The sequence below is a fragment of the Lygodium microphyllum genome, chromosome 23 (assembly GCF_053477565.2).
Source record: "Lygodium microphyllum isolate KBCC chromosome 23, Lygodium_microphyllum_v1.1.10, whole genome shotgun sequence".
NCBI lineage: Eukaryota > Viridiplantae > Streptophyta > Polypodiopsida > Schizaeales > Lygodiaceae > Lygodium > Lygodium microphyllum.
Window position 1 is genome coordinate 96,895,704 of NC_141157.1, and position 14,820 is coordinate 96,910,523.

Genomic DNA, 14,820 nt, shown 5'->3' on the forward strand with positions numbered 1-14,820 from the left:
AAGAACTTGGCAGTCATCCTAGCGTCATTTTTTCGTGTGGCTCTTGCCTCTACCCATTTTGTGAGGTAATCCATGGCCACAACAATGTACTTGGCTCGTGAGTACTGTGCCGCAGGACTGATGGGCCCTATGAAGTCGATTCCCCATTTTTCGAAGGGTTGGAGAGCAATAATTGGGGTCAACTCCATTTGATCTTTACGAATCAGGACTTTTGTCCGTTGGCACTCGTCACAATGCTTGACGAATCGCTTGGCATCGCGGAAAAGTGTGGGCCACCATAGCTGAGACTGCAGCACCTTCCGTGCTGTCGTGCCTCCACTAAAGTGTCCTCCCGCGATGCCCCTGGTGCCTCTGAGAGCACATCGTGCATCTGATGCTCACACACGCATCTACGCAGCAATCCGTCTTGCCCCAGCCTATAGAGTTGACCTGCAATCAGCTGGTAGGGCTGGATTTTCAAGATCAAGTGCCTAAGTCGGGCTTTTTCTATTGGTTGCTCAGGTAGTCCGTGCTCCAGCACTTGGACTATGTCGTCCGCCCAATATGGCGTTAGATCAGCCTTAAATAAATCTCTCTCGCTGGACAGGTGGAATAGGTGGGCGTCGGGTAACTCATCAACGATGCCCTGTCCCGCGGCTTCTCCCGTGGGGATGCGTGACATGTGATCAGCCATGTAATGTTGTTTTCCCTTTCGTACTACCACAGAGAAATCGAACTCTAGAAGTAGGAGGAGCCATCGAGCTATGTGCCATGTAGCACAAGGTTTGTTTACTAAATAGAGCAGGGCTTGATGGTCCACGAAAAAGATGAAGGGTGTGGCCAATAGATAATGCCGGAATTTCTTCACAGCGAACACCATGGCTAATCCCTCCCTTTCTATTGTCAAGTAGTTCATCTCCGTCTTAGTGAGCTGTCTGCTAGCAAAGCTCACTGGATAATCTAAGTTGTGCTCACCAGGTTGGCACAACACTACCCCCACGGCAAACTTAGATGCATCGATGTGCACGTGGAAGGCAATGGTCCAATCTGGGGCTCGTAGAATTGATGATGTTGTTAGAGCCTTTTTCAATTCTTCATACGCTCGTTGGCATGCCTCGGTCCACTCAAAGACAATCAGCAGCTTGTACAATGGTCTGGCGATCAGTGCATAGTTTAGTACAAACCACCGATAGTATCCTGTATGGCCTAAGAAGCATTGAACTCCCTTGTAATTAATTGGGGGTGGAAGGTCAACAATAACCCTTACCTTCGAGAAGTCAGTGGCAATGCCGTTCTTCGACACTACGTGTCCTAAGATGCATCCGTGGTTTACCCAAAACTGGCACTTCAAGGGGTTCAAAGAGAGATGATATAAGTGGCACCGTTCAAAGATTGCGCGGAGTTTGTCTAAGTGTTTGATCCAGGTCAAATGGACACACAGATCGTCGACAAAGACCTCTAACTCCTTGCGAAGCATGTCCTTAAAGATGGTGCACATGAGACATTGGAAAGTGGAGAGGCATTGGTCAACCCGAAGGGTATGACTATGTATGCAAAGACGCCCCACTCAGTGGCAAAGACGGTCTTGTGCCTGTCTACAGGATGCACTTGCACCTCGTTGTACCCTAAGAAGCCGTCCAGAAAACTGTAGGCTTCCTTGCCTGCCACTCTCTCAAGCATGTGCTCGGTATATGGCAATGGATAGTTGTCTCTCTTCGTAGCAGCGTTCACCTTCTTGTAGTTGATGCACACTCGGATTTTTCCATTCTTCTTTATCACAATGACTATGGGTGATACCAGTCCGTGTGCTCAATTTCGTAAATGAATCCAGCTCTCATCAGCTTGTCAATTTCCTCTTTGACAGAATGAGCGTGTTTTGGATTCATAGGGTATGGTCGCTGCTTGACCGGCGTCGCGTCCGACGTCATGGGTATGTTGTGAGTCACAACACTCGGATCTACCCCCTGTAGCTCCTCTAAGGACCAGGCAAACACGTCTATATACTCTCACAAGAGAGCGACAAGGCTCGTTTCTTCTTTGCCCGTCAAGTTGTCGGCAATGAACACTGGTCGGGGTGTTTCCCCTTCTTGGGCTAAGTCTACCTCCTTGACTTTGGCTAGTCCCTCGATTGGTTCTCTCGTCTGCCCTTGACGTTTGGTACCTAACAGAACTACTATCCTATCCCCTTTTTTGAATTTTGTGAAGCATCTAGGGAGGTCCTGCGGCTTTCGTTGTTCTTCTAATCGTGTATCCCTAGGTTGCTTTGCCTTTTCCTGCCTTAACCGTCTGCGCCTCAGGTGGACGAGTAGGTCCCCCTTAGTACATCTGGTCGTGGGCGGCCTAGGGATCTCTGGATCACTATCCGAACTAACTTTCGATTCAGAGTCAAACCCTCCATCTTTGCTAGAAGAGGTGGTCTCCCCTGGTGGCCACAGTTCAGATGGCGATTCGGTCCTAAGTATTGATGTCGTTCCTGGTTGGGCTAGGCCTACTTGCTCAAGGCCTATGGCTCCTATGCATTCCAACCAAGCGCGATCACATTCCATGCGCATGACTCCTCGCTCTACTCTAAGGGTCCGCCTTTTCTGCGGCTTGGCATCTGCTCGTATCTGCTTAATTTCTCATCCTTCAGTGTCGTATTCTATGGTATCTACTTCACCCTCGCTCTCATCACTGAAGGATTGGCAGTCTTCGTATTTGTCGCTGGAATCTTTGTCATCCGACTGCTCGTCATCTCCTAGGGTTTGGTATGTCTCGTGCCGTTGGTCAAGAACTAGGGCCCAGTTATACATGAGGTTTAAATCGTGTACCCTGGTCCATTGCCACTTGGATTCCTCTAAGAGATCCTGGAGTGGTTTGAAATTTGCAGCTGGATTGCCAGCTAGCTGGTCCGTTAGGTATTCCAGTACCCCCTGGAGTTCCCTTTGTTGGATGGTACTTGGAAGGTGACAGACTCAGGCTTTCCTTGGCGGCTTTCGGCCATCATGCAAATCGGTGTAGAGAGTGCTTCATTGGACTTGCCGATCCTTTTGATGGCTTGCTCGTACACCTCATGATCTGAGAATGGCAGGTCGATTGTAGCGAGAACATGCATCCAATCCCGCTTATCCTCTGGACATGGGATATGCTTGGTCAAGGGCCCATAGGGCTTCTTGACTTGAGTATTTCCCTTGAGCATAGCAGAGATGGCGTCTAGGTCGACTGGTGAGGTCTTCCAAGCATCCATCTCTATTCTTACGGTGTCCGTTCTATTGCCAAGGAAGATCAAGCCGTTACCCCAATCTTCGATGACTCTAGCATTGCGCATCCAGGGTCGGCCTAATAGGACATCGTAGTCCACTCCCTTCATGACTATAAAGTCAACAGAGAACTAGACACCTGCGATCTTCACTGGTCAATTCTTCAGTACCCCGAATGGCTTCACTCTTATACCGTTTTCTAACGTGACATTAAACCTAGCAGTTTCGGCAGGCGGGTTTCCCCAAGTCTGAAGCATGGCATGGCTAAGCACACTAACCCCAGCTCCCGTGTCTACCATTCCCTTTCTCGTTGTGTCACCTAGGGCTAGGACCGGTAAGACCGTGTGCATCTCAGAGCCTTCCCAAAAGGCATTGACATGCAAGGATTTAGGCACGGAGTGCAGCGTCAAACTTGGTAATTGTGTTTCTGCATCATGGTCTTGAGGGCCTGCCGTGACCTGCTCTTGTGACCCTTCAACCCACTGCTTAAGGTCTTGCCATAGGGTAGGATGCTGCTTAAGAAAATCTCCCAGGCTAAGTGTTACAAGGGTAGTCACCAGTGTGGTTAGGAGATGGTTGGATACTCGTCCCTCCCCTAACCTAGATTGTCCGGGTCAATGGGTACAGCTGACCTGAGGCTCTGTCGCGTTAAGGCTTGGTCTTAGCGGCACTGCTTGTGGCGCAGTTGCTTCTGCTGACTTAGGTTGAGGCGGTGATATTGGCGTGCTTACGCTGGAGAGATCATCGATCTCGTCCTCTATGATGGGCTCATCATCTTTGAGATGCTCTTGAGCGTCCTTCATCCATTCCTTCACCTTTTCTATGGCCTCTAATTGTCGCTTCGGATGCGAGTATTCCCCTACCTTAGTGCTTCCCTTTTCGGCCGTCTTAGGGGCTAAAGTCTCTGCCTCTGCGTCTGAAACCTTCTTTCCAGCAGGCAGAGTCATAGCATTCTCGGTTTTTAGTGTGACTTTAGCTTCCGATCTCTTCTTCTTCTGCCTGCGGCTTTTCTTCCCTATCGAGGCTATGTCAATGTTGCTAGGTCCTGGCAGAGAGATGCCGGCCTGCTTCGTTTGGGCTCGGGTCATGACCCGCAATGGAATAGGTGTGGCCTCCCCATCGAGGTTTTCGACACCAAACAGCCCCAGTGGGACAGATGGCAAGTTGGCTGAGCTAGAGGATGGCTTTCGCTTTGGGCAATCCACGAAAAGATGGGTGATTCCACACTCTGCGCATCTTTGGTCAGCCTTATCCCTATTTTGCTGCTCTCTTTCAGAGCAGCGTGATGAGACATGGCCAAGGTGATCGCAAGTCCAATAGGTGATTGGATCCTGCATCTGCCCTCCTAGGCCCCTACCTCGTCCCCTTCCCAATGCCATCACCGGCACATGTCGATAATCCATGAGGACCACGTTGCCCTCGTCGTCGTGCGAGACGTAAGGGTTTATGTAGGTCTCTTCATCATTCGGCTCCTCCACGTAGTGTACTGGAGCGTCGCTCGGTGGGTGGCTCACGTAAGGACCAGGCGGTCTAGGAATGCATGTAGGATTTATGTCCATTCTAGGGATGGCTGGTTTCATATCGTTAGGCGCGGGAAGAGCCAATGGGGCTCCCCTTCTGAAGAATGGCTGCGGCCTATTCGCTAGATAAGGCTGGCCGTAGGGTTGCGAGTATGGAAGTCTTCTTGGTAATCTACAATGCGCTACATCATGGCCGAACCTACCGCAGTTAGCACAAGGTCTTGACCTAGGGTCTTGACACTCGGCCGGCAAGTGGTTTCCGCCATAGTACATGCATTGGACGTGCGGGCGCGTTGGTCGTCTTAACATGTCTTGCAACTTGGCTAATTCCATCTTGACCTCAGCCAAGCCATGGTCTGTCTCGGTGGCCTTTCCCTTATCTTGGGATGATGGGATTGACCGCTCACTAGAGGCTGACGTTCTCTCTGAGCTTCGCGAGTTGGTCTCCTCTAGATTTGAGCTCCTGGAGCTCCGCTCTTTCAGCTGATCATCAACTCTGATGGCTTCCTCAAACACTCTAGCCACCGCGTCCCGCTACAAGCTTGAATTGCCTGCCAAAGCCTTATACAACTCCTCGTCTCGAATTCCCTTGATGAATACAGTCAAAACTGCTCTGTCAGTCGGTCGCTCGCCTAGAGGGATTCTCTTAAAGAGACTCCTCACATGGGTCACATAGTCACGGATATCCTCCTTCTCTTTCTGCTTGATGTTCATCAAGCGTATTAGGAGGTTATCGGAGTATCCGGGCTCGGCAAATCTCTTGATGAAGAGATCCTTGAGGTCATAGAAGTTGGCTCGCTCTGCAGCATCTAGGCTCGTATACCACGTCCTACCCTTGTCGCCTAGGTAAAGCCCGAATGCTTGCGAGCGTTGAGTTTGGTCATTGAGGCCATTGGCTTCGCAGACTTGCTCAAACTGCTCAACAAAGCTATATGGGTCGTCATGAGGTTGGTACTTATGGAGTTGCTTGGCAACAATCGGTATTTTGGCCTGGCTTTTTGAGCCTTGGTTTGCCCCTAATCCTGTGAGCAGTGACGTCGCTAGTGCGGTGGCACTCTGCTCTACTGCTGTATTATCGAGCAGCCGTTTCATGAGAAGCTCGCTCAACGTCAAGTCTCCCTCCAGTGCTCTCTCATGGTCCGTTCGGTTTCGGCTAGCCAAGTTCAGCATTCACTGCACCTCGTGCAACTCCATGCTTTTCCTTTGGCTCCTAGCCTGCTGATCCCTATTGTACTCGGCTATGCCCTGCAATGCCTTGCGGGCTAGCCTTCTCTCCTCCTCTAGATTTGCAATGATTGCGTCTGCTGTCCTGCCGTAGTGCTCGTATCGAGCATGCGCATCGTAACTGCTCACCAACTCGCTGAATAGCATCTAGGAATATGTTCAAATCGAGCTCCCCATTAGACCGATGGTCTGAGCTCTCTTCCGTCATGGTCGAGTTCTTGCGCTCCACTACGCTGTCGATCAGGTTGAATAGACTTGGCAGATCCTCGTCGTTGTCATTCCTTGCTTGGTCCTACTCTGTGCTTTGATGCTTTGTCTATGTCCTGGGTCCTCTCCTATTGGTGGGTTCCTTGAGTGGTTTATTTGAGTGAGTTCCTTTGGTTATTGAATACAACCCTCAATTTATGGTCACTTGGTGCGTGTGTCACTTCTCGTGCACTTGTGGTCAATCAGGCTTTCAGCTTCCTTATGTGTACTTCAAGTGCGAAATTCAATGTGAGTGCAGCAACAATCTCTATATGCTTATGCCCTCTTGTCTTGTCTCGGGCCTGATAAGCTTCATTGCTCAAGTCCTAGCCATTCTAGTGGATTCTGGGGTCTGCGCTGCTTCTTATTGTTCACTAGGGGGTCGATCACAGGTCCTACGATTGGATTTCTGTTCTCAACGTGTTTGGTCACTGAGGAGTGCTCCAGCACCGTCCCCCTGTCCCTTGGTTGTGACTCCTACGTCGGGAACTGCTTACAAGGCGCTCACTACGTTGTCCTAGAGCGGGTTGCGCTTCCAATCGATCGTGGGGGTCAATTTTTGATGTTTTCTTTTTTTTTTCTTTTCTGCCTAAGGGTGTGTTCGATTTACCAGTGGTCCGATTCTAGGAATCGGACCAGGTGGGTCCGAGTTTGAGCTGTCCGATTCTCAGAATTGGACAAGGATTAAGTGTCCGATTTTCGAAAATCGGACAAGTGTCCTAATTTGTGAGTCTGATTTCCTCGATCGGACTAAGCGTCCGATCGGATGGGGTTGGTCCGAGTGGTCCGATTCCCAAAATCGGACGGGTTGGTCCGATCGGACGGTTGTCTGAACGTCCGATTCTGAGAATTGGAGACTGAATCAGGTGTCCGATTCCGCCGACTCGAACGCACTTTTGAGCATAAAATCGTCCAAAATCTTAAGATATTGATTATTATAGTCTACAAGATTCAATAGGAATGATGCTGGAGTGATGGGGAAGAGATCTATATACCTAGAGATTTTCGATAGCAACGTCACTCCTTGCATTGATCGATCGAACGGGTCACCCAAGCTCCCCCCTCTCTCTCTTTCTCTCTCTCTCTCTCTCTCTCTCTCTCTCTCTCTCTCTCTCTCTCTCTCTCTCTCTCTCTCTCTCTCTCTGCTGGTTGCAAATGAGGATTCCCTTGCCCTTCAAGAACTTATAACCCTACTGGACATTACCCGGATGTTACCGATCACTCTCCTTGCGATTCCTACACATTCAAATGAGCATTTCCTCCATTTTTCACCTGTTTTCCCCGATTTTCTCCCTGTTTTACAGCAGCAAATCCTATGCTTCTCGGGTGCGATTTCCTAATGTTAACCTACTCTAGATGCAACACAAATCGAAAGAAAAAAACTGAACTAATTTCTCCATGTTTTCCAATCATCAAACAACCAAAATATCCCAAAATACTTACTTGTTTTGAAGATGAAAAACACCCAAACTTCCTACCTATCTCAAGCTCCGTTTCGGGGATGAATCCCCTACTTCGATGCTCGATATGAGGTGCGCAAGTGCTCAAGCTTGAATCCATTGGTCCCAGCAACGATGAAACCAAAATGTGGGAGCTTTCGCTCAACCGCCAAGTCCCATGGACTGCTTATTGTTTCAAGCGTTCCAAGCGAGCTCTAATGGCTATCTCTCACCTAGCCGACGTGTCATCGATCCTATGAGTGTAGTGAGCTTACCTTGATGCTTGATCGAGTACCCTCCTCTCTCTTGCACTCCGGTAGCTCCACGATTCTTGATGCTAGCTCAAGCATCCTCAAGCCTCCTCCATCTCCAAGCTCCATCCTCCATAGCCGCGCGTGCAAGAGAAGAGAAGAGAAGAGAAGAGAAGAGAAGAGAAGAGAAGAGAAGATGGTGAAGAGCTTCACCCTCTTGATCCCTCACTCCCACACATGCTCACTCCCTCACACTCTCACACTCCCTCTCTCAAGAGCACACACAAGCAAGAAGGAGAGAAGAAGAGAGGAAGAAGAAGACTCTTTTTGCCACACACCAAAAGAATGAGCTTCTCATTCACTTTTCAACTTTATATACAAAGCCCTAAATCCTTTTTGGGCAGTCATCCCCTTTTTCCTTTTTTTACATGGCCGGCCGTAGCCTAGGCCCTTTTTTCCATTTCCCACCATTCTAATTTATCATATTCCCAACTAATGCGTACACTTTGCACAGGAGCGAGCCTGGCGCTCTTTTACAAGGATTCGGGAGCGCTTCCACATTTTAATGGTGCGCCTTTTACTCTTTTGTTGTCGCGGGGCGACATTGAGACTTTTTGAGGGTCATGCTCGAACATTTAAATTTTTCAGGGTCTGGTTACCGGTCAATGCACCTTTTTTTGCTTTTATCCTGCGCCTTTTTTACTATTTCCTTTTTTCCATTTTCTGCTCCTCTGTGCTGCGAGAAACACGATACCAATGCCGAGATCCATCAATCATTAAGCCAACACATCTGCAAGGCAAGGCTCTGCTTTGCATAAAGTTCTTAAATCTTTCCCCATAGATTCCATACACTCTAATCTTCATCTTCAACAACATTATTGTAGACAGGCTTTTCGTGAGCAGATCTGCAGGATTCTGGTCAGTCGAGATCTTGACAAGATCAACAGACTTGTCCTCAATGACCCCGCGTATGAAGTGATACCTCACCTCAATGTGTTTCATCTTCGCATGAAAGACCGGATTCTTGGCTAACTGAATAGCACTCATAGAATCCGAATGCAGTGTAGGGATAGCATCAATACCAAGGTCAGCAACTAAACGACCCAACCAAATGGCCTCCTTGCAAGCCTCAGTGGCTGCAACATACTTAGCCTCTGTAGTAGAAAGGGCCGTGCATCTCTGCACCCTGGACATCCAAGAAATAGCACCTCCAGCATAGGTGAATACATAGCCAGAAGCGGACTTCCTACTATCTGCATGTCTTGCATAATCAGAGTCAGTGTACCCCATGACTCCTATATCCTGGCTGCCATAGCATATGCACATATCTGCAGTGCCCTTCAGGTACCTCATGATACCCTTCACGGCATCCCAATGCTTCTTGCCAGGTGTAGCCATATAGCGTGCCACAACACCAACTGCAAAGGCAATATCTGGACGAGTGGCTATCATGGCATACCTAAGACTGTCCACTGCAGATGCATAGGGAATCTTGGCCATCTCGGCCCTCTGCTCATCTGTCTGTGGACAATCAGCCTGTGATACCTTCACATAAGAAGGCAATGGACAGCCAATAGGCTTTACGTCCTGCATGTGGAAGCGCTCAAGGACTTTATGAATGTACTCCCTCTGTGACAAGTAGAGGAGTCCCTGATGCCTGTCGCGTCTAATGCGCATACCAAGTATGTAAGCGGCCTGTCCCAGATCTTTCATCTCAAAGCTCTTCTTAAGCTAAGCCTTAAGAGCATCTAGCTCATCATAAGCTTTCCCTGCTATCAGCATATCATCCACATAGAGTACCAAAATCAATAAAGAACCGTTACGGGCTTTCTTCATGTAAAGACATGGATCCATAGCACTCCGGATATAGCCCTATGACTGCATAAAGGCATCAAACTTATGATACCACTCCCTAGGTGCCTGTTTCAAGCCATAAAGACTTTTCTTCAATTTGCACACTAGGTGCTGCCTGCCAGGTTCTGCAAAGCCCTTGGGCTGCTCCATATAAATCTCATCATGCAAGTCCCCATGTAAGAAAGCCGTCTTGACATCCATCTGGTATAAATCCAAGTCAAGCTGAGCAACCAAAGTCAAGACTAAGCGCGGGGTGGTCATCTTAACCATAGGAGAAAAGACCTCGTCAAAGTTCACACCATGCTCATGCTTAAAACCCTTTGCTACCAATCTAGCCTTGTATGCCGGCTTGGGGTGTCCAGGGGTACTTTTTAGCTTGTACACCCACTTGCATGGCAAAGCCTTCTTGCCCGTAGACAAGGAAACCAAATCCCAAGTGTCATTCTTATGCAGGGAGTCTATCTCAGACTACATAGCCCTCTCCCACGAGTGACTGTCACCCTTGCGCATAGCCTCACCATAGGTGAAAGGCTCTCCTGCATCTGTAACCAAGACATAATGCATTGAGGGCTTAAATCTATCAGGTGGATGTCTGTCTCTAGTAGACCGTCTCACGGCAGGCTCTGCTGCCTGCCCAGCTGCCTATCCAACACCCTGGCCATGAGCATCTGTTGCAGCTGTAGGCTGTCCAACTGGCTGTGCGGGAGCTCTCGGATCCTCCTGAAATATGACCCTGCGGATCTCAACAACTCTCTCAGGCTGCCTATGCATTTTGTCTTCATGGAAGACTACATCATGACTGCGGATGACTTTCTACGCCTGTAGATCCCAGAGACAGTAACTCATCTCGCCTGCATCCCCATAACCAAGGAAAATGCATTTGACACTCTTGGGATCCAGCTTACTTCTCTTGTCCTTGGGCACATGGCAAAATGCCTCATATCCAAAGACACGGAGATGCGCATAAGAGGGAGGTTTTCCGATCCATACCTCCTCTACAACCTGGAAATCCAAAACCACTAGAGGGTGATATGTTTATGACATGCACATCTGTACTAGCTGCCTCAGCCCAAAAGCTCTATGGTAGGCTTGCATGGCTAAGCATACTGCGTACGCGCTCCTAGATGGTTCTATTCATCCGCTCAGCCAAACCATTCTGGGGGGTGTAGGGGGCAGTCAACTGACGCTTAATACCCCTCTCATCACATAACTGCTCAAAAGCACGTGAGACATACTCTCCCCCATTATCTGTCCTTAGGCATTTTAGCCTATACCCAGACTGGTTCTCAACCAATGCAAGCCATCTCTGAAACATAGCCAAGACATCGATTTTAGCTTAATGGGATAAGCCCAAACTTTCCGTGAAAAATCATCTATGAACGTAACAAAATACTTTGCACCACGCATAGACTGACAAGGCATGGGCCCACAGACATCCGAATGTACCAATGCCAAGGGCTCACTCATGCGTGGCCTACCAGACTTCTTTTGCGTAGACCTAGTCTGCCTGCCATAAAGACAATGCTCACATGAATCAAAACATGCATAATCAAGGGGTGGTAAGTACTGCAAACCAGAAAGCATTTTCATTCCCTTCAAAGACATATGGCCCAAACGGGCATGCCAAAGAGATACATGTGGGATAGAACCCACAGACAAAACATGATCAAGGGAAGAAGCTGATACAATCAAGGGGTAGAGATTGCCAGCCTTGGCACCTCTCGCAATCACAAGTCTGCCACCCACGAGTGATCTTCCATGCAGAGTCTCTAAAAGATACATGATAACCTGCATCAAGCTGTCCAGCTGACATGAGATTGCGTGTCAAAGCAAGTACATGACGTACATCCTGCATAACAAAACTACTGCCAAAAGGAAACTGCAGTCTAACATCACCAATGCCCACAATATCAAGAGAGCTGTCATCACCCAAGCGCACAGAACCCGAAACAGTACGGTATGAATGAAACCACTCTCGGCAAGGTGTCACATAAAAGGATGCACCTGAGTCCCAGAGCCAACACTGTGCATACATAGAGTGTATCTCTGTCATCTGCGAAGCACTAGAAGAGGCTGCTAGGATATAATCATCATCATCAACATTCTCAGGCTGCATAACATTGATCTCTTCAATTTTAACACTGGACTTTGCAGGTACTATGCTGCGATCAGAAGACTTATCCTGCACTTTATCTTTTTCCTTATCTTTGCGTAATTCATGGCATTGTGGTCTAATATGGCCCTTTCCCCACAATGGTAACAAGTAAATCTACATTCCTGCCACGGGATTTGCTACGTGACTTCCCACGAGACTTGGACTGAGATTTCTGAGAATCCCATCCACGGCCACTACCACTGCCATGCTTTCCATATCCATCATTCCTGCCTCTAACTGTCATAGCATGAGACACACGAGAGGCATCCAAATTCTTACGGTTAACCTCTTCCTGTGCAGAAGAGCACTCTCAACATCAGATAATTTCAAGGTAGCAGTAGAGGCACATAATGCAGTGCGGAATACATCCCATGACTCATTAAGAGTACCAAGCAAGAAAAGAGGAGTGACATCCTCTGCAAAAGTGATGTCCTGCGAAGTCAAGTTCTTGAGTATAGCATGGAACTGGCTCAAGTGAGCAGACATAGTCACATTCTCCTTCATGCGCAGATCCATAAGTTGCTTCAGCCAATACATCTGACTCGCTGGACTTTTCTTGTCATAGAGATTTTTGATATTTTTCCACAACTGCCATGCACTCTGTTCTTCCTCAAAGACATTATAGTGAACTTGTTCTGTGAGAGACAACACAATAGTGGACTTGCATAACTCATCAAGCTCAAGCCATTCCTCATCTGGTATAGTTGCAGGCGGATGCCTGCTTAACCTCAAAGGTTTGATCTGCGATTTTTGCACCAACACCTGCCAAATCTGGCTCTTCCAATAAGAGTAATTCGTACCACCAAGCTTAGTGATGTTGAAAATAGCATGGTCAGTGGACGAACTCACCATAATGCAGGCTGGAAGACTCTAGACAGTTCAAAACTGCTTGCTGTTTACTGCAGAAAATGACCAAAAAATCACCAAAATCGAGGAAAAATGGCGAAGAAAGTGGAACCAAAGCTGCTACCCACCAAGTACTAGTGAAAGTATATCATTTTAGAGTGCTTTAGCATGAAAAATCCATGTTAGTCCATACATATATGCTTGCTGTAATAAATTTCAGATTTCAATAAAAGAGAGCTAACAATGCCAAAATCGGATCCCAAGGCAATCAGATACTGCCAAGACCAAAGCCGGCATCATGCGGGCATAGCATAAGCATATGACGGTCGATAAGCATGAATCCAACACCCAAGTATGTCATACAAACATCTGCCAGTGAGTAGGCACACCCCCCAGGCAATGGGGCAAAGTGTTCCTGCCACTACCAAAACTTGACACAAGTAGGTGTCAGTTCACAAAGATACGGATCCAAAACTGAGACTTAGCTCATAAGCATACAGTGAACCAAGACATATGATGTATCATCCCAAAAGGTAAGAAGTCCCAAAGTCTCAAGTATCTGTAACTGCTTAATAGCATGTAACAGCTCAATGCATAAAAGTACCACCTGCTCAATGTCTGATAAGCATTCAAGAATGCTCCCACTGGCATAAAAGCCGTATACGAGCTCAAGAGCTCAATCAAAGGCAAGACACACTGCCAATGACATAAGTCTAAGACAATACATCAATAGTACATCCCGAACATGCAGGCGGTAGAGCATCCGTATGTAGCATCCATAAGCATGTAAGACATCAAGTACATCCCAAGATACAACTCTGGCAAGCTAATAAATAGCTCAAGTAAGCTTCGAGAATCCAAGGTCAAGCCAAGACCGAGCTCCAGTAGCAATAGGCTCCAAACAATGTAACTAGCATGTAGTAATGGCATAGGCTACGCATGTCAAGACCGGTCAGACATAAGCAACATACATGCCATAAGTACATCCAAGATGGAGCATCCAAATGCTTTACAAAGCGAGCTCAAGCTCAACCAATGATCCTGAATCAAAACCAAGCTCTATGTAGAGCCCCAAGTGTCAATACATCACCATATATGTCCGAAGCATAGCCCGAAAAGCATAGGCATAAGTATACATGAGTAAAATGACTTCAACCCAATTGTGTATAGCAGTGATTTACTGTTCAAAACTAAGAATTTCAGCACCAAAATCAGCTCCAAATGGTCGCCAAATAATAGGCATACATTCCCCTAACACCCGGGCATCAAATGACAATGCCAAACAAGCTGTAGCATCAAATGTCAGTGTAACACTGTCAAAAACTGCCTGTGGACTGTTATGACAGTTCCAAAACAGTGTTAAATCAGTCCAAATGCTATGCCAACAAATCAACCATCAAAACCAAGCATCAAAGCATGTTCATATGCCCGAAATGGAGCCTTTCCAAGAGCCAATGGAGGGGGAGAGCTGTTGTTTTGAGTGTCAATGCTGAAGACACATATGGGAGGGCTGCGTGATTCCAGCAACTGTAAATGCTAGTCCTGGGGCTGCAAAAAATGGTGGCCAAGCTTCGGAGGGGTCCGGTTAAAGCCAATGAAGGCCTCAAACAAGCTCCAGTAAGTCTTGTTCAAAGGCAAGTGAGATATGAAGCAAGGGAGCTTCAATGGTGGCTGCCCCAATCTTGTTTACAGCCTGAGAGACCTGAGAACTAAAGTAAACCCTGAAGAAAATGATCAAATACCTTTGATGTAATGCCCTGAAGGTGCCCAACAATGCCGGGAAGGTGCTCGGGAAGTCGGGGAGTGATGGGAGCTCGAAGGAGTCAGATATGGCTGCCAGGAAGGAGACCCAATGCAAGTAGGGAGTCGATGGGATGCTGAGAGTGCCACGAACCAAGCTCAAGAGTTGGAAAGCAAAGATCTAATACCAGTTGAAAGGGAGCGACGGATCGAAGGTTGGACTCGAGAGCTATGGCGGGAGAGCAAGAGCAAGAAAGGGAGAGACTAGAAATGGGAACTCCAATAGTCACAATGTGTGACCGGGCCTTCCTTTATTCAAACTGTCAC